Source organism: Sus scrofa, chromosome 18, assembly GCF_000003025.6.
Source record: "Sus scrofa isolate TJ Tabasco breed Duroc chromosome 18, Sscrofa11.1, whole genome shotgun sequence".
NCBI classification, from domain to species: Eukaryota; Metazoa; Chordata; class Mammalia; order Artiodactyla; family Suidae; genus Sus; species Sus scrofa.
In genome coordinates this window covers 36,638,629-36,664,312 of record NC_010460.4, presented here as the reverse complement: position 1 = coordinate 36,664,312, position 25,684 = coordinate 36,638,629, and the positions used below count along the sequence as shown (strand labels likewise).

The 25,684-nt window shown below is 38.2% G+C and overlaps 1 protein-coding gene across 1 annotated transcript in view; it reads left to right on the top strand.

The window, feature by feature from the left end:
* The window catches only part of LOC100521938 (probable G-protein coupled receptor 141), a 50,925-nt gene continuing 26,953 nt past the window's right edge, over positions 1,713 to 25,684 (top strand). Inside the window, exon 1 of the mRNA XM_005673242.3 lies at positions 1,713 to 2,377. The gene's annotated coding sequence lies outside the window, so the exon portion shown is untranslated. The remainder of the gene's footprint in view (positions 2,378 to 25,684) is intronic.

The window sequence follows — 25,684 nt, the reverse complement described above, 5'->3', positions numbered from 1 at the left end:
AAGCTTAAGGTGACTATAAAGGCACAACATCTTTGGTGATTTCTGGGCTCTAATTGTGGCCCCTAACTCAAAAATCCTTCACTTCTAGCTTCCTTGCTACCCTTTTCTGCTTGATTCTCTGCTTCTCAGTGGCCAGTTACAAATAGGAGTACCTTGAGTAAAAAAAAAGAATCAATCAGGTTCACCTTTGTTTTTCTCCTCTGGATATTTCTTCAGGCCTTCACTGCCTTGCCAGCTTTCTAAAGCATTCAAGCCAGTGGGATTTATATTCTATACAATTTTTTAAGTTGTTCTCAGAAGGTGGATTCATCTGTACCAGTCTTCTCTACCATTACTGAAATTCCTTCAGCCTGAATTATTTTCAAGCACATAACATTTTTATTCCTATGACACAAGGAGTGCACATCTGCTGAAATTGAAGACTTTCCAGAAGTAGAGTCCTTCCTTTGAAATTGAAAAAACAAAGCTAGGTGAATTTACAACATTATGTTTGAAATGAGAAGTGTGAACAATAAGAAAGAAGAACTGCAAAATATTTGCCTAGTATATTAGTGTTCCAGCATTGCAAAGGAGACCAGAAATAATCTGAAATAAGCACAATTATAATTCTAATTAGGGCTTTTAAATTATCAAGAACTTAGGGATGGTGTAAGTTTGATGGTCTCATAATTTTTTTTCTTTTATGGCTGCACCCACGGCATATGGAGGTTCCCAGGCCAGGGATCGAATTCGAGCCACAGCTGCGGCATACACCACAGCTGCAGCAATGCCAGATCCTTTAGCCCACCGTGCTGGGCTGGGGATTGAACCCATGCCTCTGTAGCAACCTGAGCTGCTGCAGTCAGATTTTTAACCCACTGCCCCACAGTGGGAACTCCCCATAATTTTTTTTTAATGAAAAAATCTCAAATTAGAGTTTAAAAATTGGAGCGGAATTTTAAATGTTGATGTTTAATAAATAAGCATTTTAAACTCACAGATTTCTATACAGTATTATGTGATTTACAAGGATAATTATATTTATAAAGTGTCAATGTATACTATTGCATAAAATGGCAAGCAAGTCGGAATAATTTAGAAGCTTATTTTTCTTTCAATATTTGCAGTATATCTTTATGATTGTACGTATAGCTTCTTTTGAAGATAATGTTAAGGGTATAAAAAATGAGGCTATGAACAAACACACACCCCTCCTCTGGCACTCTAATAAACTCTGGTTCAAATACCTCTCTCAGAGTTCCAAGTGTGGTTCAGCAGGTTGAGAACCTGGATAATATTCATGAGGATGTGGGTGCTATCACTGGCCTTGCTCAGTGGATTAAGGATGCATCATTGCCACAGGCTGTAATGTAGGTTGCAGATGTGGCTTGGATCCCGCATTGCTGTGGCTGTGGTGCAGGCTGGCAGCTGCAGCTCTGATTTGACCCCTAGCCTGGAATTTCCATATGCCATAGGTGCAGCCCTAAAAATAAAAAAATAATAAATAAGTTCTTAACTCTAACTAAATAAGCTGATGGGAGTTGCCATCTTGGCTCAGCGGTAACAAAACTGACAAGTATCCATGAGGACATAGGCTCAATTCCTAGCCTCGCTCAGTGGGTTAACAATCCAGCATTGCCATGGTGTGGTGTAGGTCAAAGATGTGGCTTGAATCTGGACTTGCTGTGGCTGTGGTGTAGGCCAGCAGCTACAGCTCCGATTTGACCCCTAGCTTGGGAACTTTCATATGCCACGGGTGTGGCCCTAAAAAGCAAAAAGAAAAAAAAGAAAAAAAATCTGAGAAAAAAAAATAAAATAAATGAGCTGATGTTAGTGTCATATTACAGTCACTATTATATATCAATTACAGAGCTGATCATCAAAATATGAGAGTTGGAGTCCTAGGTCCCCCATGGGGTACAGTACAACTCTGTAAATTTGCTGAAAGGAAATATTGTATATGCATACTTCCACCCTAAACAGCACACAGTTACCTTCTGTTTCATTTTGATAATATCACTGTCTTTTCCTCCTCACTCTCGACAAAATCCAATTTGAATAGTTTTTTTTTAATGGATTCTCATCATAGTCCTAAAACCTTAAAAAATATTTCTTTACAGTTGGCCTTCCTGTAATTTTGCAACTTGAACTGTTCATCTTTGAGCTTGGTTTTTCAACGCTAGTGTTTGAAATGGTCTTGAGGTTTTGTGGTTGCTGTTGATTCTCTGCAGAACTTTGAACACGAGCTTCCTTTTGCTTGGTGAACTGGCCAGGCCCTGTGAGCGTGTGCAGACCATGGAAGTGTCCAAGCAGCCTTGCTGTTAGAAAAGATTCCTGTTTGGATGTCAGACAGGTAGCCTAACTCCACACATTTCCCTGAGATATCTGGCTTGTTCAGGTAAGTGCAAAAGAATTGGGGTGGGAGAGGGCACGCGAATAGACGTTATGCAGAAAGAGAGCTTGGCCGACTTGCCTACGTAATTCTAATTCAGAATCTCCAGAGAGTCTTACTATAGGAAACAAGCTTATTTACTCTGACCACAGCTCCTCCTTTACAGAAAGAATTGTTCCAGTCTTCCTGTGTAGTACATACTGCTCTGAGGGTGAGATGTAATTTTATTAGCCCTTAAATATGGACAACTATATTTTTAGAATCTATCAAAAAAATAAAAAAGAACTCTGGATAAAAACATCCTAGAAGTTTTTAGGGGATTTGGTGTTGCTTTTAGACATTATTCAAATTTTATCTTTTAGGCAGTTTTATCATGTTTTATTATGAAAATCTTTTAACTATTTTTGAAAATATTGCCATATGTAGTTTGAAACCATTCTGGCAGCTCAAACTGATAGAAAAAAAGCAATCAATAGCAATCAAGTACTTTGAAATTTCCAAAAGAATATATTCAAAATAGCACATGTGACTGCGTGATAATGGTTATTATAATTCTTTGCATTCTACACTGACAGTACTATGTGACAGGAGGAATCTGAAAACAACTTTAAAAATCATTTAATTAGGAATTAACAGCAACATCTGTTCAAATAATTTTCCTTTAAGTGCAAAGTTCTTTCCATACCATTACTTCCTTTTCATAAGAAGTGTTACATTTCAAACATGCGAAATGGAAAATAATGCAAATCAAAAAAAATTAGTTGGTGATAAACAACCTGAGCTTGAGAGCTTAGTCTTGCCCCTTTAACAAATTTTCAATATGATTTTCGACAGGTCACTTCGTTCTCTGGATTTCAACTTCCTATACAAATTTCCAATTATTTATCTAAGAAGTTATTTCTTAAGTACTTGAGATTTACAACTCCTCGTTTTCTTTTTTTATTGGATTTAAATCGATCAATTAGTCAATATTTTAACTGATCGGTAGGAGTAATGAGAGACCAACGGATGAGAAATCTGGTGGTATGAATGCTTGTCCTCTATTTTCTGGTAATTGGCTGAATAATTTGGAAGATATTTTCTAATCACTGCAGGCCAAATATTGGCAATTTTTTTTCTATAAAGACTACATAGTAAATAGTTGTTTTGCAAGCCTGAGAGGCAAAATTGAAGATAATATAAGATTCTTACATAGCTGTTTAAAAATGTAACCATTTGAAAATGTAAAAGCCCTTCTTAGGTTGTACAAAAAGGAGAAATGAGCTGGATTTAGCCTCAGGGCTCTAACTTTCCAATCCCTGTTCATGGCAATGACTTGTACCAACTACAAAATGGAAGCTCTAGACTAGATCATGTGACCCCAGAGGAGTTCATGGATGATACTTAGGGTAATCCACCAAACCCCTGACACTGTATACAAAAATCTGAGTGTTTGTAAATATGTGCTTTTTTAATGGGAAAAAATTTCCCCAGTATTCATTCGATTTTCAAAGTGCTCTAAAACCCAATTAAGATTAAGGACCAGGGAGTTCCCGTCGTGGCGCAGTGGTTAACGAATCTGACTAGGAACCATGAGGTTGCGGGTTCGGTCCCTGCCCTTGCTCAGTGGGTTAACGACCCGGCGTTGCCATGAGCTGTGGTGTAGGTTGCAGACGCGGCTCGGATCCCACGTTGCTGTGGCTCTGGTGTAGGCCGGTGGCTACAGCTCCAATTCGACCCCTAGCCTGGGAACCTCCATATGCTGCGGGAGCGGCCCAAGAAATAGCTAAAAAGACAAAAAAAAAAAAAAAAAGATTAAGGACCACAGGACTGGCTGACTTCTAAAAATGCTTTCCAAATCTAAAATTCAGGGAAATGCTTACTGGATGTCTGTCTAAGCCACTATGCTAGGACTGTAAGAGATGTTAGCATATTATAACAAAAATAACACGTCAAAAATACTTTAAAGAAGATTTAAATATGCACAAATCAGTGACATCCTTCAAGGTAATAATCTTGAGAAAGATTCTGTAATGGTCAAACATTTCTGAAAATATTAATTTGTGAAGTGTCTTCAAATCTATTATGAGTCAAAATATTCATAAAAAAATTCTTACTGTACCATCTTGTTTTTGATGACAATGGCATTATTCATGACAATCATAATAAAACACAATCTAAACAGGGGGTCTTTCCCAAAAATATGATTTCCTGAAGGAACTATTCTTTTTTCATCTTTGTATTCGGAACAGTGTTTGTCACATACTGAGTACTCAACATCCCTAGAATAACTATATGAATAAATAAATGAATGATGAATTAAAAAGATAAAGACAGTATCATAGAGATTATGTGCATTAGATACTGAAGACGTAGAACCCCAAATGCTCTAAAAACAGTAGTTGCTAAGTCCAAAGATTGCCTTACTTTTCAACTTTGGATGTTAACTGGAATTTCAAAATACTTGGTCAGCTAAAGGTTGCAGTTCTTGGAGATTAAGCAATTTTTTTTAAAAGAGTGAACTTTGTTGAATTTAATTCACATGTTAAAGATTTCCTAGTAACCTATCCTCTCGGATGGGGGGACTAGAGAGTGAAGTTTTGCTAATGAGTAACAACATGCTCAGCATCTGAGCGCTTCCTGCTCTGAGACCAGGAAGGAGTTTGTACCAGCTGGAGCATGACACAACAATGGAAGGTTTTTCTGGGCAATAAAAAAGTCAGATCTAATAGAATTCAGGATATCACTCTGCTCCCTGACAGGGGAATGCAGTCTGACCTCCAAAGCCTGGTCAATGGATGATGCCAAAATCTGAGCACCAGGCACAGGGGAGTGCCCACAGCTACACCGGGGGCGGAGCGGGGTGGGGATGACTTGGGATATAAACATACCTCTCTTCTCTCTCTAGGAAGAATTTCATTTTCTGAAAGAGAAATTCAGCCTACAATAGATGGTTTATGGTTCATTCACTTCTTTAGGGAAATTAAAATCTTGACTTAAAAAAATTTAAGAAATGTTCATGAAAAGCCTACACAGCTTTGTATAATCTGGTGCCATGCCTGAAACATCCTTATTCCAAAAAGTGCATCCTACCTCCTCCCCTCCCTTCACTTTCCCTCCACTTAAGAATCTGTGAGGGAAATAGCAACTTACTTTTCACTTTGGGATGTAATTATTCAGTGCACCTGTATAGTATTGGTGCTTTAAGTGGCTCCATTTATTCAACTGTTTAGAGGTTATGCTGAGGTCATATCCCCAGATCTCCTTAGGGATGGAGATTAGCCCCAGATTGAGTCCAAAAGCCAAAAGATTCCTACATGGAATCTCAACTATATAACTCGTTTCTGTGCTTGGTCCAAGGTCTCTTTTAAGTGATGACAGGAAGTTCAGTCCCCTCCCAAGGACTTCTTCTGAGACCTGGATTACGCATTCTACAAATCCAAGGCAACCAATGACGCTCACTCTGACTGCTGCCCTGAGATCTGCCTGTAGATCACCTCTGTACCCCTCTGGTGCATTTGGACAAGGTCCCTCCAGTTTCCTGTCAAACACAACTAACTTGAATCTGTGACAAAGTTTTTGGGTCCGACTTTTTCTTAAAGGACCAGATATTCAATATTTTACGTTGTGTGGGCCATACTGTCAATCTCTGTTGCAACTCCTTAGCTCTCTGATTGGAATATGAAAACAGCCAGAGGTGATACATAAATGAATAGGCATTGCTGTGATCAGATAAAAACTTGACTAAAACGTCCCATGAGCTGTAGCTTGCTGGATCATGAACTATATCAGAGGCTTGATAACAGCTTAAGAAATTACAATGTCCTAGAGAGAAATGAAAACTCAAAGAAGTTAGAGATGACCTGCTGGAGGCATTTGTGCTTTACGCCTGGAGGTTCCCAGCAATCTCTCTCATTAGCCCTGGTTTGAGGCCATGCTGCTAGGGCCTACTTATTATCCTGGGCAGAGGACTTCTCTCCTCCTTATCTTTACATCCACAAATTCAGTGTCTTCCTTCCTACAGTAATTACCGTTAAAGGATGTCAAAAATAAGTTCATATACAATCACCTCTGAAGAGCAAGGCTTCATTGAAGGGAAATGTGGTCCTTCTAGGTCTGAAGCATCTTCGACACTCATAGTGGCACAACCTTCCATTTGTACTGCTAAAAGGCTCATCAAAATTGTGCTTTCTTGACTAAAGTGAGAGTCTGCCCTAAAGACAAACTCTTTTCCTATTTCTTCTTAATATTTTTATTTACCATGTTAACCCTTTTTAAGTGTACAGTTCACTGGCATTAAATACATTCACGATATCATGCAACTATCACCATTATCCATGTCCACATCTTCCTCATCATCCCAAACTGAAACTCTGTACCTCTTCAACAACAATTCCCCATTCCTTCCTACTCCCCCATCCCGGAACTGCCATTTTATTTTATGTATCTTTGAATTTGACTATTCTAAGTTATTCACATAAATGGAACCGTAATAGTGTTCTTTTGTGAAAAAACACAAATTCTTGCTTGTATTCTTAGAATCACATGAAAAAATAAATTGCCTGTCTATTCTGGTGTTCAACTATCTCTGGTTTAGAAACATAGGGGTTGAAGCTGAGAACACCTGACTGTGTACCTTTCATAAATTATATTCCACTATTCTCCAATCTATTTCCTCTGTATCAACTATTAGGACATCTCATCTTTCCCCAAATGCACATTGCACGTTATTGGCTTTGGAATATTATGATCCACGCCTTTAATGTCACCATATTACAAGGGTTTTAGGAGTTCTGTGTCATGAATTGGGGGCAAAGCAATATATTTATTTATTATTTCACAGCAGGTACAATGGGACTCATGTACTTCATCGTAGACTGCATAAGATTATTTTAGTACAGGTCATTTCCTAAATTGTAATCTCTTTGCAAAGTCATGACCATATCTAGCACAGACTGTATTCTGTGCAGTGGCTTAATTTAGGAAAATTTTAGGGATTTAAACATGAGATTATTCAAGAATTAAGAAAAAAATTATCACATTTATCAGTTCTCCCCCTATTTTATTCCCCTCTCCCCAACTCTCTCTCTGTCCATACGCCATTAAATATAATCCATCTTACAAACATCTCTTCCAAGAACAAAATTGTTGAACTGGGCTATTTCAGATCTCTTCCCATGAAGAAAATTTGACATAAAACTTTAGTTTCTTTTAGTTGAGTTTTCAGAAAAAAATTAATAGTAAATATGGATTTTTATACCTACTTCACTCTTTATAATATTATAGATAGAAAGACACACAGAAATATTTAAAGATGTTTATTACTGCTGCTTTCTAGAAGAAAATAATATGGTTGGAAAGACACAATTTATCCATGTGAAAAAATACAAACATCGTTAAGTCATTATGAGAATGTGTATTTGTCAAATGCTTTGAGGCTAATGAGGAGGTAAGTATATTAACCTTATTTTACTCAATTTTTTTCAGAAAATTTAATTATAAGAACTTGAAAGTTTAATCCTGAATTTTCTTTATGGGAAAAGATCTGAAACAGACCAATTCTAAGTTTTTTGGGTTTTTTTTGTTTTTTTTTTTTTTGCTTTTTAGGGCCACACCTACAGCATATGGAAGTCCCCTGGCTAGGGGATGAGTCAGAACTACCACTGCTGGCCTACACCAGAGCCACAGGAACGCAGGATCCAACCTGCATCTGCGAACTACACCACAGCTCATGGCAATGCCAGATCCTTAACCCACTGAGTAAGGCCAGGGAATCAAACCCACAACCTCATGGTTCCTAGTCGGATTCGTTTCCGCTGCACCACAATGAGAACTCCCTCTAAGATTTTTCTATTGGCAAAGATACTTAACAGAAAAAAAAATGGTTAGATAATCTTTATCAGATTACATAAAAGGAAAAATAAGAATTACAAATTATTAATCAAATGACTGGAAGGGTAACTAGTGTTCTAGACCAGGTCTCTTAATATCATCAAGGCTTATTAGAAAAAAATTCAGAGTTTTTTATCAAGAATGCTTAGTGCTTTACAAAACATGGAGACTATTTTTCCTTTATATTGCAAATGATGAAATCAAGGCTTAAGGTCACTTGAATACTCTTGCAGATCAGGAGAGGCAACATTTGTTGGTGGTGTGGTAAAAAAATAGATCGTAAATAGTTTCAGTTTATACAGTCTCTATCATGACGACCTAACTGCCACTGTAATGGGAAAGCAGTCATAGATATATGTGAACAGGTGCATGTGACTGTATTCTAATAAAGCTTTACTTATAAAATCATTTGGCAGGTGGGATTTGGCCCTTGGGCTGTGGTTTGGAAACCCAAGCTCTAGATTTTTTTTTTTTTTTTTTTTGGTCTTTTGTCTTTTTTGTTGTTGTTATTGTTGCTATTTCTTGGGCCGCTCCCGCGGCATATGGAGGTTCCCAGGCTAGGGGTTGAATTGGAGCTGTAGCCACCGGCCTACGCCAGAGCCACAGCAACGCGGGATCCAAGCCGCGTCTGCAACCTACACCACAGCTCAGAGCAACGCCGGATCGTTAACCCACTGAGCAAGGGCAGGGACCGAACCCGCAACCTCATGGTTCCTAGTCGGATTCGTTAACCACTGCGCCACGACGGGAACTCCCAAGCTCTAGATTTTAAGTAGCCAGAAATCTCAAATCAATTTTGATTTTTAAAAATGTATTTTACATTTTGAATAATAAGTACACATAAATCATTCTCTTTATTCGCTTTTTTTTTTTTTTTTGCTTTTTCGGGCCTCACCCTCAGCATATGGAGGCTCCCAGGCTAGGGGTCGAATCAGAGCTGTAGCCACCTGCCTTCGCCACAGCCACAGCAATGCAGAATCTGAGCCATGTCTGCAACCCACACCACAGCTCTTGGCAACGCCAGATCCTTCACCCACTGAGCAAGGCCAGGGATGGAACTTGCGTCATCATGGATGCAAGTCAGATTCATTTCCTCTGACCCATGACGGGAACACTAAGGCAATATTCTTTTTTATAGGAGAGTCCAACCTATGTTCTGCCCCCTTCCAAAGAGCTTAATTTAAAACCCACCTGCCCCAGGAAATCTATGTATAACCCAGGCTGGGTGCTTCATTCTTCCAAGCCAACCAGGATTTGTCCCCTCAGCTTAGACTATAAGGCACATGTGGACTCCAATAATGTGTGAAAATGTGTCATTGTGACAAGACATTGTTCCTAAGAGTTGCAGTTGAAAACTTAGGGAAAATAAATCTTACAATTCACTGTAATTTAGCAAGTTAAAAATAAGTCCTCCAACTGTTCTAAATGGAATATAGCAAAAAGAGAATGTATTAATATTTTTCCTCAATTTCCTTCAGTTTCTTATATAATACTTTGTGACATAATATGATTACATATTATCATACAATAAATAACAATTAAGAAAATGGTAGCCTATACAGTTTTCTCTATGTTTTCTCTATGTTTGAATGGGTTGCCTCCACATAATATTATGGTTACATATTATCATACAATAAATAACAATTAAGAAAATGGTAGCCTATACAGTTTTCTCTATGTTTGAATGGGTTGCCTCCAGAGGAATGGAGGGGAGTCTTGCTTCATGACCCAAGGGGAGAGTTTTGATAAACACCATCATCTCAGCTCAACTTTGCTTCCACTTTATTTCACCCCTACCTAGAGTTGCCAAATTTAAAATACAAAAATATAGGACTCTCAGTTACATCTGAATTTTAGATAAATAGTAAATAAATTGTTTTTAGTATTGGTATGTGCCAAATAGTGCATGGGATGTTTATACAAAAGTAATTATTTGTTGTTTATTTGGATTTCAAATCTGAATATTCTGTATTTTATCCGTCAACTCTACACACAAATCCTTAAGGTTCAGCTTTCACATAGTGCATGTACTGGTTTAACAGAATTCGATTCAATTTCCTGTTCAGCTGCATATGAGCCCTTAGGCAACCTACTTAACCTGGAGGTAATAATTCATATTGCAGAGAGGTGTCATAGGAATTGCAAGTAGAGAATGCAAATAAATTGCCTGGGTTAGGCAGGCACTGCTAGTAGGCAGCTGCTCAAAAAAACATTGGCCAAATATTTATTTCCCTTTTTTTCTTTCAACTTCTTTCAAATTTCCATCCAATCTTGCTGGAAAGAATTAGGTGCTGCTCCCTTTTCCCTCACCATAGGTTGTGCCTATTTCATACAGCATTTATTAAAAATGAGTTAAGGCTTGATGACAATATAGTTCCCTTCTTTCCTTCCTTCCTGCTTTCCCTCCTTGTGTTCTTTTCTTTTAGGTTAATTTAACTTGCTTTTTCTTCACTTCATTCTTCCCCTTTACTAGTTTGGAAGATACACATTCTAGTTTTACTCTTTTAGCACGATAAAAGAATCATGAACTTCTGTTAAGAACCCCAAAGTTAAACGATGTCTTTCTTTCTTTCCAAACAATACACAAACCTTCTAACACATTGACAGAGAACTACATCCTAGGTTATATGATGTTATTACACAGTATTTCAGTATTGTCTTGTATTGTAATCCAGTAAATTAGATATCCTTATTAATATCATTTTATATGAAATCTGGTTGGAGTTACCCATATATTTAGTTTCTTTGACTAATATTTTCCCCTTGTATCTTAGGACTTTCCTTCTTGTATAACTTTCCTTCTTCCTTAAGTATATCCTGTGTATGTTCCTTTCATAAGAATAAATGTGTACTACTCTCTTTCAATTTTTGTTTGTATGAAAGATCTTTTTATTGCCTTTATTCTTGAGGGATAATTTTGCTGGGTACACTTTGTAGATTGATGGTTATTTTCACCACTGTTTAAGATAATATCTTACTGTATTCTGACCTCCACAGATGCTTTTAAGAACCCACCTCTCTCTGTAAAAGCTTTTCTTTTTAGTTGATCCATCTTCTCTAATAGGCTGCTTTTAGCATCAGCATCTCTTTTTCCTTAGAATTCTGAAGTTTCATTATGCTGTGTCTATGTATGGATTTCTTTTTATTCACACTGCTTAAAATTTTTTGACCTTACTGAATCTGACAATCAATGTTCTTCATCAATTCTGGAAACTTCTCAAACTTTATGTTTCAGAAAGTTGACTTGAATTTTCTTTATCTATCATGTATTCTGGAACAAATTTAACCTCCATGTCACTGCTCTTTTGTGCTAAGAAAGGTGTATAGTATGTTTGCTCTTATTATTTTTCTTTCTGAGCTGCATTGAGCAATTTTTCATATCTATTACATAGTTCACCAATTTTTATATTCTTTGTTGAATACGTCCTTTGAGATTCTGGTTCTACTGGCATATTTTTCATTTTCAAAAGTAAAATTTGGTTATTTTTCAAACTGCCTGATCAATTTTTAAATTCATTTACTTTTAATATATTCTTTCATTTCTTTACATATTTACATTTGCATTGGAATTTGTGTGAGTTGAGTACCATCGGCTGGATACCCTGGGGCATTCTGAAAACTGCTTATACTGGCCTTTCCTCAATGTGTTGGGAAAACACTGAGGGGAGAGATAGAGAAAGTTCTCTAACTTGATTATACGTGATTTGAAATGACAATAAGATGAAGGTCTGACATAAAATAAACCAAAGCCTGAGGCTGGGAATTCAATTTGAAATTGAGACAGTGGTTTTCATCCTTGGATGCTCATTGGAAATATTTGACAAGTATTGAAAAATATGGATACCCAGGCACCTTTGTAGACATGGGAGCCATGCCTCAGTGCTTTTCAAAAGCTTCCCAGGTGGAGTTCCCTTCGTGGCTCAGGAGTTAGCGAACCTGACTAGCATCCATGAGGATGCAGGTTTGATCCCTGACCTCGCTCAGTGAGTTAAGGATCCAGCATTACTGTGAGCTGTGGTGTAGGTCGCAGACACGGCTCAGATCCTGCATTGCTGTGGCTCTGGCATAGGCCAGTGGCTCCAATTCAACCCCTAGCCTGGGAACCTCCATATGCCACGGGTGTGGGCCTAAAGACAAAAGACAAAACACACACTCACACACACACACAAAAGCTTCCCAGGTGATTCTACCATGCAGCTGGCATTGGTATATCAACTAGAGTATTACAGGGAAAAACAAAAACAAAGACAAAACGCCAGATGTTCCAAACAGGGAGGAATTTAATGTAGAGGATCAGAGATTGTGATATCATTGGAAAGGCTGCAAAAATAAAGATTAGGGGCAGCTTCTGACTTTTGTCCTGGGAATCAAGAGGTACAGGAATCTCAGAAAACCACCACTGAAGCCTATAGCTATGTATGATCCAAGGAGGATGATTTAGAGGAAGACAGAGACACTCCATTAGAAGGGCTTGTCTGCTCCCTCCCAAGCCCTCAGGCCTCAATGCTGTTGACAGAGGAAAACTCATGGTCTCTCTTCAGTTTCACCTTCAGATTGCCAGGGGGTACTTATCACTGGAGGTATCTAATAACAAACCCTCTGGCCAGGGAGTTTTGGGGATGCAGAGAAGGGGTAAAATTGTGCAAATCTGTCAATACCTTGTCACTGGTCCAGGATAGGTAAACCTCCAAAATTCAGAGCTCAGAGGGACTCAGGTCTATCAGTAACTCTGAAGATCAAAATATTTGTAAAAGGTCTAAGAAGGCCTGAGGTTAAAACTCTTCCAGTGGAGAGAACTTTTCCCAATCCCCCAAGTTTCTGTAAATACCAAGAAGTAGAAATACCTTTTATTCCCCTATAGTGCCTTTAACTTTCCTGGCAGTGCTAAAGAATTCACAAATGAATGGCAAAAAACTCTGTAAGGAGAATCTTAGTCACATGAGTCCAAAGCTGTACTTTGCAGAGACTAAGCTGAATCTGGTATTCAAAAGGAGAGGTTTAATGATGGGCACCATGAAAATCTCACTGTAAAAAGGGAAAATGTACCTTATACCAAAGCTCATGTTCTTTGTTTTTCATTCCATTGCCTCTTTATAAGCAAGTCACAGTATGAATTTTTTAAGAGTATTTTCTTTCTTTTTTCTTTACTTTGAATGCAAATCTTATTGACCACAGACTCTTGCAAAGAGACTAGGCATGGATGAAAGAAAATAAGAGAGGGCCCATCCCTTGTTGGTGGTTCTTGTTTTATCTCTTTCTGAGAGTGACTTCCCACCTAGTGTGTCCCTACTTCTCTGTCACGGCTGTAGCCTCTTCCTCTTTCTCTCTTATGTTTCCCCAACCTTCTTCTCTTCTTCTTCCCTTTACCTCCTTCCTGTTAAAGTGTCTGGTAGTGGAGTTGGGCAGAGATGTGGTCAGATCTGTGTGGGATGGGGTAACCTCAGACACTGCACCCAGGGGGAATATATCGCCCTAGAGGCAGATACCTTGCACTCTGAACCTGCCAGACCTTCTCCTGTCATAATATTGAACATCTACTGCTTGCCAAGATGGTCCTAAATGTAGCAGTCAGAATCATATTTAGTACCTTAGTATAGCACTTTTACCAAAATGTTCACAACAGCATTACAAAGCAGATAATCCTATTATTCCTGTTTTATACTCGAGAAATCTGTAGGCTTAGAGAGACTGAATATCTTGCCCAATTTCAAACAGCTAATATTCAGATCAAGTAATGAGCATCCCCCTGTGTTCTGAGTTTTCCTGATTACAACATATTTATGCCTCCGGTTTTGCTATTATAATTTGAGAAGAACATCGGCCAACTAGAATGTCCATAATCTGGTCATATGAGGAAGATACTGGAAGCTATCCTGTCTTATCACAAATCATCATAAATGAGGCACATTTATGCAGTGTAACCTCTATACCAAGTCCTATGATGTGTTTTAAGTCAACTATCTGCATGTAAGTAAAACATTTAGTGCAACAATTTTATGAAATAGATGACATTATTATCATCTAATGAAAGACAAAGAAATTGAAGTATGGGAAGATTGATTAAGTTTCCCAAGATGGTCCAGCTAATAAATAATAAATGCAGAAGTCAAGTGCCAAAGCGTACCTGAATAAGAAAAGATGGCAAGGTACAGAAGTTGAGAGGAAAGAGATAAGATAGGAATATTCAGTTGATGAACAAATATCTTCTAAACAGAAAAACATTTACATTGCAAAATGCCAAGAACAGAAGTATGACGATGGTGGGATTGTTAGAGGAAGACAGACTTCCTGTACAATATAATAAAGAAATTCCCATCAATTATTTTTGTCTTAACAACACCATAGACTGTATTATAAAATAAAAGTGTGAATTCTATGAAGCTAAGAGTGTTTGTCTGGATATGAAAGACATGTTCTAAGTTGAAAAGAACACTGGAGTGTGTATGACCTCTTAGACAGTATGTGACCTCTAAGATGCTTTGGATCTAGAAGTTAATTCATTTAAACCATCACAGCAGCCCAGCATATTTAAGGATATCATTTTATAAGTGGCCATATTGAAGCACGATGAGGAAAAATGGCCCAACCTAGATGAAGAACTAATTTAGTCACTGAATTGAGTTCTGAATCTAGTCTTCAATTTTGTCAGCATTTTTCAAAAGTTTTCTCCTGACAAATTACTTGGCAAAAAAACCTGGTCAAAAGCAGTCTGTGTTCCAGTTATGTAGGGAGTTGTTGTTCTTCCTGAATTTATTTTTGTGCTAAAAATCACATTTCTTCCTCCATGGTTTAATGGAAGTTCTAACAGGGTGGTGACAAAAGGAGGTGTCATTTGCAGGGAGTAGTGAAAGCTAAAACTACTCTTGTAAGACCTGGGAAAATGAGTAATAATGACATGTCTGAGAGGAACGCTGTACTTGCACGAAAGGTAGGCGTTCTGCTTGGGAAAAGGCAGATTACTTCAGGAAACTGACAAGGGGGAACAGGGAGGCATGGGCAGGGACTGTCCCCAGGTAAACAGTCCTTTCCTTATATAACCATTGGCTTCATTAGCAAGAGGGTTTGAGCAGCAATAAGATGTCACCACCCAAAGACCTTGCTTAAAGTACAAATTCAAATAAGCAGTAATAATGGCTACTTTTTTTTTTTTTTTTTTTTTTTTTTTTTGTCTTTTTGCCTTTTCTAGGGCCACTCCTGTGGCATATGGAGGTTCCCAGGCCAGGGGTCTTATAGGAGCTGTAGCCCTGGCTTACGCCAGAGCCAGAGCAACTCAGGATCCAAGCCGCGTCTGCGACCTACACCACAGCTCACAGCAACGCCAGAACCTTAAACCACTGAGAAAGGCCAGGGATCAAACTGCAACCTCATGGTTCCTAGTCAGATTTGTTAACCACTTCACCACGACGGGAACTCCAATGGCTACTATTTTTATAACAGTTCATTGATTATGATGCATGTCCAGGTATGGGATCGCACCCACCTCTTCTCAACATATTACATACAAAGAAAACTGTGAACTTAAAGGCTTATAAAGATTCTTGTATACATTGTGTCTCATTTATCTTCCAAGTGACCTTGAGATCAAGGTGTTATTAAATTATATTCTTCACTCAGCCAAGGAAAACTACATATAGTTACACAAGCCATAGCCCCTATTCTGAGTATATCCAAGGCTGTTGTTTGTCATCAAAGTCATTATCATCAGGCAATTAAGAAATACAGGGCAACTGTGCATGATGAAGGAAATATTAGAAAAATTAATAGTTTAAAAATATTTTTATAATAATGAAAGTGTATTCTTATTTCTCAAGAGGATTTGGAAAACACTGGAGAAGTATGCAGAAAGAAATCTAAATCATTCACGTCCAACTGTCCAAAGCGCCTAGTTTTAAATATTCGATAAATTTACTTTCAATAAATACATATATTCAGATAATACAGTAAAGAACATAATGTATAAACACTTTTCTTTATTACAGGAATTACCTATTTATTTTATATTTCTTTATAAGCATTATTTTAGTGGCACAGTGGGTCATATGGGTACAGCATAATTAACTTATTGTTAACGAATCTCCTTACATCTAGTGTGTACATCTTGTGCACACTATTGGGTATTGCCCTTAGTAATTCCTAAAAGAGAGATTCCTGCCTCAGAGAGCATGATTGCTATTCATGACATTGCCATACTGCCAAACTGATTTCTAGAAATGTGATTCCAATTTCAACTCTAATGAGCAGTGTCACCTTATCTTTTCCATCATTGAAGACTGTCAAAGTGTTTCACTTCACTAGATGAAAAAGATCATTGTTTTGACCTTTTCTTATTTGAAAACCTTTGATGGCAAAATCACTTTACCTTGTCAATACAACTCACTAAAGGCATGGATAAAAGAAATACCTGTAAAGGACAGTCTTTTTTTTTTTTTTTTTTTTTTTTTTTGTATTTGATAGAAGCTTTTTTAATGGCTACGACCTAAGTCCATATACAAAATTAAGTGAACTAGACGTTTCCTGCAAAGGGTAAAGTTGAGACAATGGGCATAGTAAGTACTTAAATGTGCAGGAGGCTTGGGTATTGAGTCCAAGAGCGGGCAGCAGAGTAGCAGGGACTAAGGTGTGTCTGTTTGTGAGCTGGCCCCTCTTCCTTCCACCAGGAGTGATTTTTTTTTTTTTTTAATTGAGTGAACAGTCATTGAATGCCTGTTGTGTCCCCAGCACGCCTGAATGAAGTTTTCTCTCAGTGTTTGTTTCACAGCATGGGTTCTCTGTTCACAAAGCCCTCTTTGCAGAAGGATGGCTTCTTAGAAGAGAAACAGAGTACCTGGTGATCTGGGGGGCGTACCACTGGCAATGTTTCCTTTGGAGGCATTGAATTTTATCATATTCATTCTTCATAATAGCAAATGGAAGTATATCTATCTTTCACCATTGTTTATATTTTTTTAGAAAATGTTTTGTCTCCTTATTCTTTTCTTTTTAAATTACTAATTAAAAATGTCATTATGGAAAATTTGAAATACACATCCCAGCACGTGACAGTGAACCCCATGTATCCATTACCCAGCTATGCTCAGCTATAGCAACGCAGTTCACAGCAGCTCTAGTCTGATTCATTCCACCTCTCCCAACCCCAATAACTGGGTCATTTTTAAGAAAATCTCAGAAGTAATACCTTATCCACAAATATTTTGATATGCATCTTTAAAAGATAAAAGAACTCTGTGTAAAAAAAAAAAAAAAAAAAGCCGTGACTATAATACTATTATCTTACCCCCAAATAATTCTTTTTTTCTTTTTCCAAATAGTTCTCAATAATATCAAACAGCTAGTTACTGTTCAAATTTTCCTGACTTTCTTTTTTTTTTTTTTTTTCAGTTGGTTTCTTGAGTTTGGTTCCAAACAAGACCTGTATATGCTTCTGTTGATTTGTTTATTATCTCTTTTAAAATCTAGAATTCTCTCCTCTCCCTCTCTTTTCTGCAGCAGGCAGTTCTGGTTCCTTGCAGTGGGAAATTGTATTGAAAGCAAAGTCTGGGTGCCAGGGATGCTTATTGTTATTGACGTGGTCTTTTTTTTTTTTTTTTTTTTTCCTGGAGAGAGCTAGGAAGTAAGTAACAGGAAAGTATTTTTGCTCTGTTTACACAATTTTAATTTCTATTTACTTATGTATTTAACAGGATTTTTTTTTAACTCCTGAATTTCAGAACTCCTTACCTGTTTAGTCAAATATTCAGTGTGTTTACTGTAACTGATGGTGTTCTAGGTTCTTTGGGGTGAAAATGGGGAAGGCTCACCACATGATCTAGCTCTCAAGATTTTCCTTTATACTCGGCAACACTTGTGAATCAAAATGAAAAAAAAAATCAGGGGGAGACACTGAAATTATGTGTAGTAAAATAATAGAATGAGAGAGCTTCGAGGGGCTACTGAGATATTCCAAGCTGACCTCTTCATTTCGTAGACAGGTACACCAAAGACAGGTGACTTGCTCAAAGTATCTAAATCAAATTTAGTCAAATTTAGTTCCAAAAAACATCAGTAGAAACTGCTAAAACAATGCTGAGCTTCACCCCAGAGATTCTGACTCAGTCAGTCTGGCTGGGGACCTGGTGATATCAATGCCGCCAATGTACTGAGTAACCAGGAGTGGTACCCAGCTGTTTCCTGAGAAGCAACCAGTGTGAGCATCTTCTTGGCTACAGCCCTGTTGAAGTACAGAGGAACACGTTTTGAACCACGTGGGAACAGATGCTGGAAAAATCAAGTCATGGGGTCCAGAGCAGGTAAATTGTAGGTTGGCTGGATCACTACCCACCTAGTGTGATTTATGAAGGAAACTGGGCTGCCTGCCCCAATCTATTTGGTGTTCTCCAAATTTTCACCACAGATTAATTCCTTTAAGTTAATTCCTCCTTTTAAAAATCAGGTCCTTAAAAAAAAATCTACCTCTGCTGGAAGTATTTTTTTTTAGCTTTAAAAACAGTTCATTTGTCATCTTTAAATCATTAAGTATTTATTTATATTTATTGAGGTACAGTTGATTATATTAGTTTCAGGTGTACAACAATATTATATTAGTTTCAGGTTATGACATAGAGATTCAACATTTTTAGTTATTTAATGTTATATAAAATATTGGCTACATTCCCTGTGTTGTGCAATATATCCTTGTAGTTCATTTATTTTATACATAGTAGTTAGTACCTTTTTTTTTTTGTCTTTTTGCCATTTCTTGGGCTGCTCCCGTGGCATATGGAGGTTCCCAGGATAGGGGTCGAATTGGAGCTAACCACCAGCCTACACCAGAGCCACAGCAACGTGAGATCCGAGCCATGTCTGCAACCTACACCACAGCTCACAGCAACGCCAGATCTTTAACCCACTGAATGAGGCCAAGGATCGAACCCACAACCTCATGGTTCCTACTCGGATTTGTTAACCACTGAGCCACGACGGGAACTCCAGTAGTTTGTACCTTTTAATACCCTGTCCCTATAAGCCCTCCTTCCCTCTCTCCACCGGTAACCACCAGTTTGTTCTCTTTGTCTGTGAGTATGTTTCTTTTTGCTTCATGCACTAGTTCACTTTAGTTTTAGATTCCACATATAAGTGATAACACATAGTAACTGTCTTTGTTTCACTTATTTCACTAAACATAATATCCTGCAGGTTCATTCAAGTTGTTGCAAATGGCAAAAGTTCATTCTTTTCTTTTTGTCCATTGCTTCCTTTGGTGTGTATATTCCAGGAAGGGAGAAGAGCCCAAGGATTCACACTGGTGGTTAAGGGACTCAGAGTATTCACATGTGTATGCGTGGAGGCTGAGTGAGACTGGTACTAAAAAGTGCAGAAAAAAAAAAAACCCAAAGACAAAAAGGGTAATATGGTGATCGATCTGCCTACATAATATGGCTTTTGTTTGGACTACAGAAACCAGACTGCCATTCATTCCTCACACAATCTTTCCCTGGTCCCTGGATAGCATATCAAGTTATTCATCAAAGCCTATTAAAAAAAAAAAAAGATAAACCTGATACCTGAAAGATGGCAGAGTGATTGCCCTTCTGGTGGCAATGCATGAGGGACTTGATTTAAAAACAACAACAACAACATAAAAAAACACCTGTTAAGGACATTGTATTCAGTTGGTTCCTACCAGCCAAAATGCTATGTAGGAAGTTATCCCAAGACTCAATAGCTTAAAGAGCAAGTGTCTATCTTCAAGTGTACTGGCTGAGTGTGGGTCAGCCAGTTTGGTCCAGGCTGAGCTGGTTGGCTCTGCAAATCTTGGGTGGTCTTGCTTCTACTTCCTGTGTCTGCTGATTGAGGCTGGGCTCTACTGGTTGGTTTAGCTCCACTCTTTGTCTTTCCTTTTCCTCGGGGACCAGGACTAACCCAGCATGGTCTTGTCAGGGTAATGGCAGAGGTTCAGGGAATGTGAAGAAAGTGAAGGTCTAAGCACAAAACTCTCACACTGTCACACTGTCATTCTATCTTAGTCTTCTGACCAAAGCAAGTTATTTGGCCAAACACAAAGTCAAGGGGGCTGGAAATACATTCTGCCTCTGCAGTGGGAGGGTCTGCAAAGTCACACGTCAGAGGGTTTGCAGATAGGGAAGGGTGAAGAATTGGGCAAATAATGCCCTGTCACAAATATAGACAGTATGATACCAATCAAGTTGAATAATATTACATATAAGAACATTCAGATAAAATACCATTAGATTCTGATGCTGAGGTATAACACTTTTTTATGGATAAACTTAAAAAAAAATAGCTAGTGGGTCCTAGGCATATCTGTTAGATCTTGTTTAGATTTCTCCTTTTTTGCTGCCTAGATTCTTCTAACTCTTTTTCTGTCTTCCACATGGTTACATTTGTTTGCATTGAGCCTTATTACTTAATGAAAGTTTCCCAGACTCTATCTGGAATTGTTTCATCACTTTAAATATATGTCATCTTCAATATATGCTGCATTGTTGCTAAAGAATCTCCAATTCACTGTGCAGAATACCCATTCATTATATATTTATGTGATTGAAACCTTATTTCTCTATTTTACGATTTTGTATAATTTTGGCTACTATTTATTAAGGAGTTCTTAATGCAAGCCTCTATACCAGACCCTATATATCTTTTTGTTGTTTCACATAACAATATTATTAGTATAATCTCCATTATATAAATAAGAGAACTGAACCCAAGAAGATTAAATAAGTTGCTTAAAATCAAATTGATACTAGTGAAACTGACAGCATTAAAGGCCTGAACCTAGCCAGAACACAGATTGGGACTTGAACCCACATGCCGGGACTCGAACCCGGCCTAAGCCCAAATTGGGACTTGAACCCAAGGTTTTAAATTAGAATCACCCACCCTGTGTCTGGACTCACTGAGGTTCAGGTTCTTCATGTCTCTGCACAGAAGGAATTCAGCGAGAGACAAAGCGATAGGCAAGAAATAGATTTATTATGAAAGGACACTTGTGAGAGAGGCAAGTGAGCAGGCATGGAGGCTCTGCCCCGAGTATCCTATGGGCTACAGTTTTTATCATCCAAAGGGAGTAGGGTTGGAAAAGCCTGTCTCTTCCTTTCTGGGAGTAGTAGCTCCTCCTTAGTATCGGCTAAGGTGTGTATTCAAATCCGCAGAAGGGTGGTCCTCAAACTCTTGCCCTTGGTCGGAACATGAATGCAGGCCTCCTCCCATCCCCCGCCCAATGACCTGAGGCAATTCTCAAGGCTCCACTAATGAAGCAAACCTGCCTTGTTCTGATGGCTTTTTTGAGCAATTTATTTACTTACAAAGATCTCCCAATGTCCCCTAAGTTTCCCTCTTTAAATATGGTCCTTTATCAGGACTTCTACAACTACCTGTGTCTACTCCATCCCTATCACTAATATTAGAATTCAAATACGGTCCTTTTTGGCTACAAGGTCAATAGCTTTTCTACTATTTGCACGTCTTTTGTTTCATCTTCCTTGTCCCTCCTGGACCTGGGTTTCTAGATTTTCCTCTGAGATACAGTGAACCATAGGTTTTATGCCAGGTAATTTGGTGGCAAATGCTGGTGGTGTTCTTTTTTACTCTCTTGAGAGCCTGTAGATTTGGCAGGGCATGTATTATTATTATCTTCTATAAACCTGAGGGAGTAATATTTTCAAGTGAAGAGATGTACGCGGCCAATAAGTAGCAGAGCTAGGACCTAGGCTCAGGCTATGTTTCTTACATATTTAAATTGCTACACTATATCATGGTGATTAAGAGTGATGGTCTACAGTTTTGCTAGTGGAACTGGCAATGTAGCTTGACTTCAAAGGGCTGTATTTTCCTATAAGGCCCTAAAAGTTTTCAGTAATAGTAACAGACTGGCTGTTCTCACATTGCAACAAAATAAAAGGTAAGCTGGTAGAAGATAATTACTGTGCAGGCTTATAGTTTCCTAGATTCTAGAGTGTTACACTTATAACAGAATTTTTTTAATAACTTGGAACTCTTGGTAACTAATTGTTAGTTACACAGCTTCTTAGGCAATTCAAGAACAATCAAAAAAGAAGCAAATTTGAATTCATCCAAATAACCTTGAATGAAACAAAATTGAAGTTTTTTTCCTTTACATTACCCTTATTTTCCGATGACTACTGTTTATTGTAAAGGTCTAGCCCAAGAAATCAAGAGTTTATTTTTCTTTATGTTTTAACCTGCCATTTATGGAGCAAGCCCTGTTACACCATGGTTTGTTAGTATGGTGTGTGGAAACAGGATGTAAACTATTATGTTCTTTGCAATGGCTTCCCATGAACATGTGTCTCAAGCACTAGGAGCCTCAAAAAAAAAAAAAAATCATTGAGTCTTAGTTTGGGTTAGTTGTACCCTTGTGAAAACTGGAAGATGAAGTTTCATTCCTGAGTATTATCTATTTTTATTTTGAATTCTTCAGAACATGCTATTATAAGAATTTAGGGTTGCTGATATATTTCAGGGTATTTTTATTTTTGTTTCTGTTTTTTAAAAAAAGACCTTTAGATGTGGAAAGAAAGATGGAGAAACTATTGAGATTTAAGGAGTGGCTGCTGAGTGTCCAGCCCCATGCTGAGTACTTTACAGAATAATCTCATTATTGGTCCCACATTACAGATGAGGAAATAGCATTTTTATGAATGCAAACTTGATAAAACTCTAATTTAACTTTTTAAATTATCAGATTTTAATGATTAAAATTTTGAAAAGAGGTTTTGTTTCCTGTTTTTTTCCATATTAGGATATTCTTTTCTTTCCTTTTCTTTTCTTCTTTTGCTTTTTATGGCCGCACCCGCGGCATATGGAGGTTCCCAGGCTAGGGGTCAAATGGGAGCTGCAGCTGCCAGCCTACGCCACGGCCACAGCAACACCAGATCCAAGCCACGTCTGCGACCTACACCACAGCTCACAGCAACGCTGGAACCTTAACCTAATGAGTGAGGCCAGGGATCTAACCCGCATCCTCCTCATGGATACTAGTCAGGTCCTTAACCCACTGAACCACAAGGGGATCTCCCTAGAACATATTTCATATACCAGATACCTAAATGTCTATTCCCAAGCTACCACTTAATCAGCATCATGAGCCTAATATATGTCTTCTGCTATGGCAGTGAAATGACTGCAGCACTTCTAAGTCTCAAACATACTCACTCCACTTTGTAAAACAAGAGAATCTGCCTTTGCTCAGCATTCCCAGAAAGAGTCCTGAAATTCTTTCTTATTGGACTATCTGAGGTCATATGTCCATCTTAGATCAATAAATATGATTAGGCAGAAGATGGGGGGTAAAATGTACTGCTCAGTGTACCATAGGCCAAGTTTAGAATTCTGTCATTGAAGTTGAGACATGGAGTCAAGTTCTCCAGAATAAGAGAGATACTGAAATGGAAATGATGGACTTTGAGGAAGGTATAAACAGAGTCTGAGGAGACAGGCAAACACAACTGTCCACAGATTATTCATTCTTTCAATGAGCCATGTAGACAGCAGTCTTACTAAGAACTGGGGGGCGGTGGGGGGATGAAAAGAATTAGACATAGTTCCTGAACTGGTTGTCTATATTTTATTACAGAGAGGGAGGAACTAAATTAATAAGTATAATAAAACTTTGAAATGATGTGAAATAAAAGTGGTACAACTAACTACTGGGAAAGATTCCTCTTCTTTGGAATTCCTTTGGAGAGGAATAATGGAAAATTCTTGATGGAAGTGAAAAATGACTTAGAACATATAGGACTAGTTCAAAACTTTTTTTTTCAGTCATGTGTAATATGTTGCTGAGAAAAATTGGGACACAGGAAAAAAATAAGCTTTGTTAGGGAATAGGATGGACAGAGGTTAGAAGTAATATCCAGGGCTTTCATAGAAAATGTAGCACCCTAAAGTACAAAAATTACCCTATTTCACCGTTTTATTTGGGATCTGTTTTTTTCAATAAGGATGGTCAAAAAAGTTAGCGTGTGATCAAAAAGTATCATTTTTTGTTGGCTGAAAGTGGTAACTTCTGTATTCTTTACAGAGTTTGTTCTCTTGCTTAGGTATCCCTGAACTGCAAAGCATGTTTTCCTTTCAGTTTACATAATTCTCTTCTTAAGTTCTATTTCTGAATGAAGTTTCAACTTTATTACTTCTACCTCATTTGTCATAAAAGAGGACATAATGTTGTTGAACTTTCAGCTAGGTTTTCAGCTCAAACTCTTTGTTTTCCCTTATGGACTGGAAATGGATTCCTACAGGACCAAGGGTGTTGTGAGCACTTTTTGGGCCCAGCTCTAATAAGAAGCCCAGCAAGACATGTGGAAGGTTCTCCAGGCAAACAACCTCAATTTTCCATGTTGGATATTATCAAAAGGGAGCAAGGCCATACGCCTTTCCTTCTTGGCCAGTCTTGGAACTTGAAGGTCCAAGTCCTTTTTGAGTGTTCTATCTTAATGCCCTTCAGGGCTGAGGATAATTTTGTGGCCAGAATCCAGAGAAGCTACTGATATTGGTATACGGCAGTTTTCGGAGTCTGAAGGGTGAACCAGAAGCTCAGAAATAAATGTCTTTGTGTTTGGTCACTAGACCATCACAAGGTAGTTTTGTGGTCTGAGCCTAGGGCAGAAGTCTGGGCGAGCTAAAAGATGGAGTAAGGCAGGACTGCAGAAGCCAGGTCTTTGTTAAATTATAGAACCTCAGGATTGTTCATCTTATCTGACCATCAGATTCAATGATGAATTTTCTGTACAACAATCTGCCAAGAAGTTTTCCAACTCATGTTTGAATAACTGGTACCTCTTCCTTCATCCAGCATAAATGGTTAATAACTCCTTCTATTCATTTTAACTTCATACGTGGACCTCAGCCTGTGTTTAATCATGGAAATACTGGTCCTCTTTTTCCTGTCGAAAGGACCAAAATGCTCCTAGAAACCTAGTTCCTCTCTTCAAAAATATTGAAACTTACACTTTGACACACATATCTGAGAGTCCTGAGTCATTTTTGTCTCATCTTAGAATTCACCTTGGCTGTGGTTAGAATATGCAGTTCAGAGGCAGCTGGTTAGCAAAATCAAAAATAAAGAGTTGCTGGAGGGAGCTGTGAATTAGACAGGAAACTGAGGAAATAAGTGGCACCTCCTCTACAATTTCTGCAAGGAATTACCTTAGGCTCTCTGGGGTGGGATGGGGGATAAGCTTTTAAGGAAATAGATAAGGGAATAGGAGCATAAGGCAAAACTTGAATTCTTCCAGAGATACTATTAGAAGTAAGGCAACGATGTGAAGGGAAGCAGGAACAGTCCCTAGAAACAGGGGTCAGAATGCTTAACAGAGGGAGGAGGCCCTAAAAAACTTTAGAGCCAGGTTGGAATCAAAATTTGCGGGGCTGGCTGGTCCTGCAAGGGTGAATGATCATAGAGACACATCTAAATTAATGTAA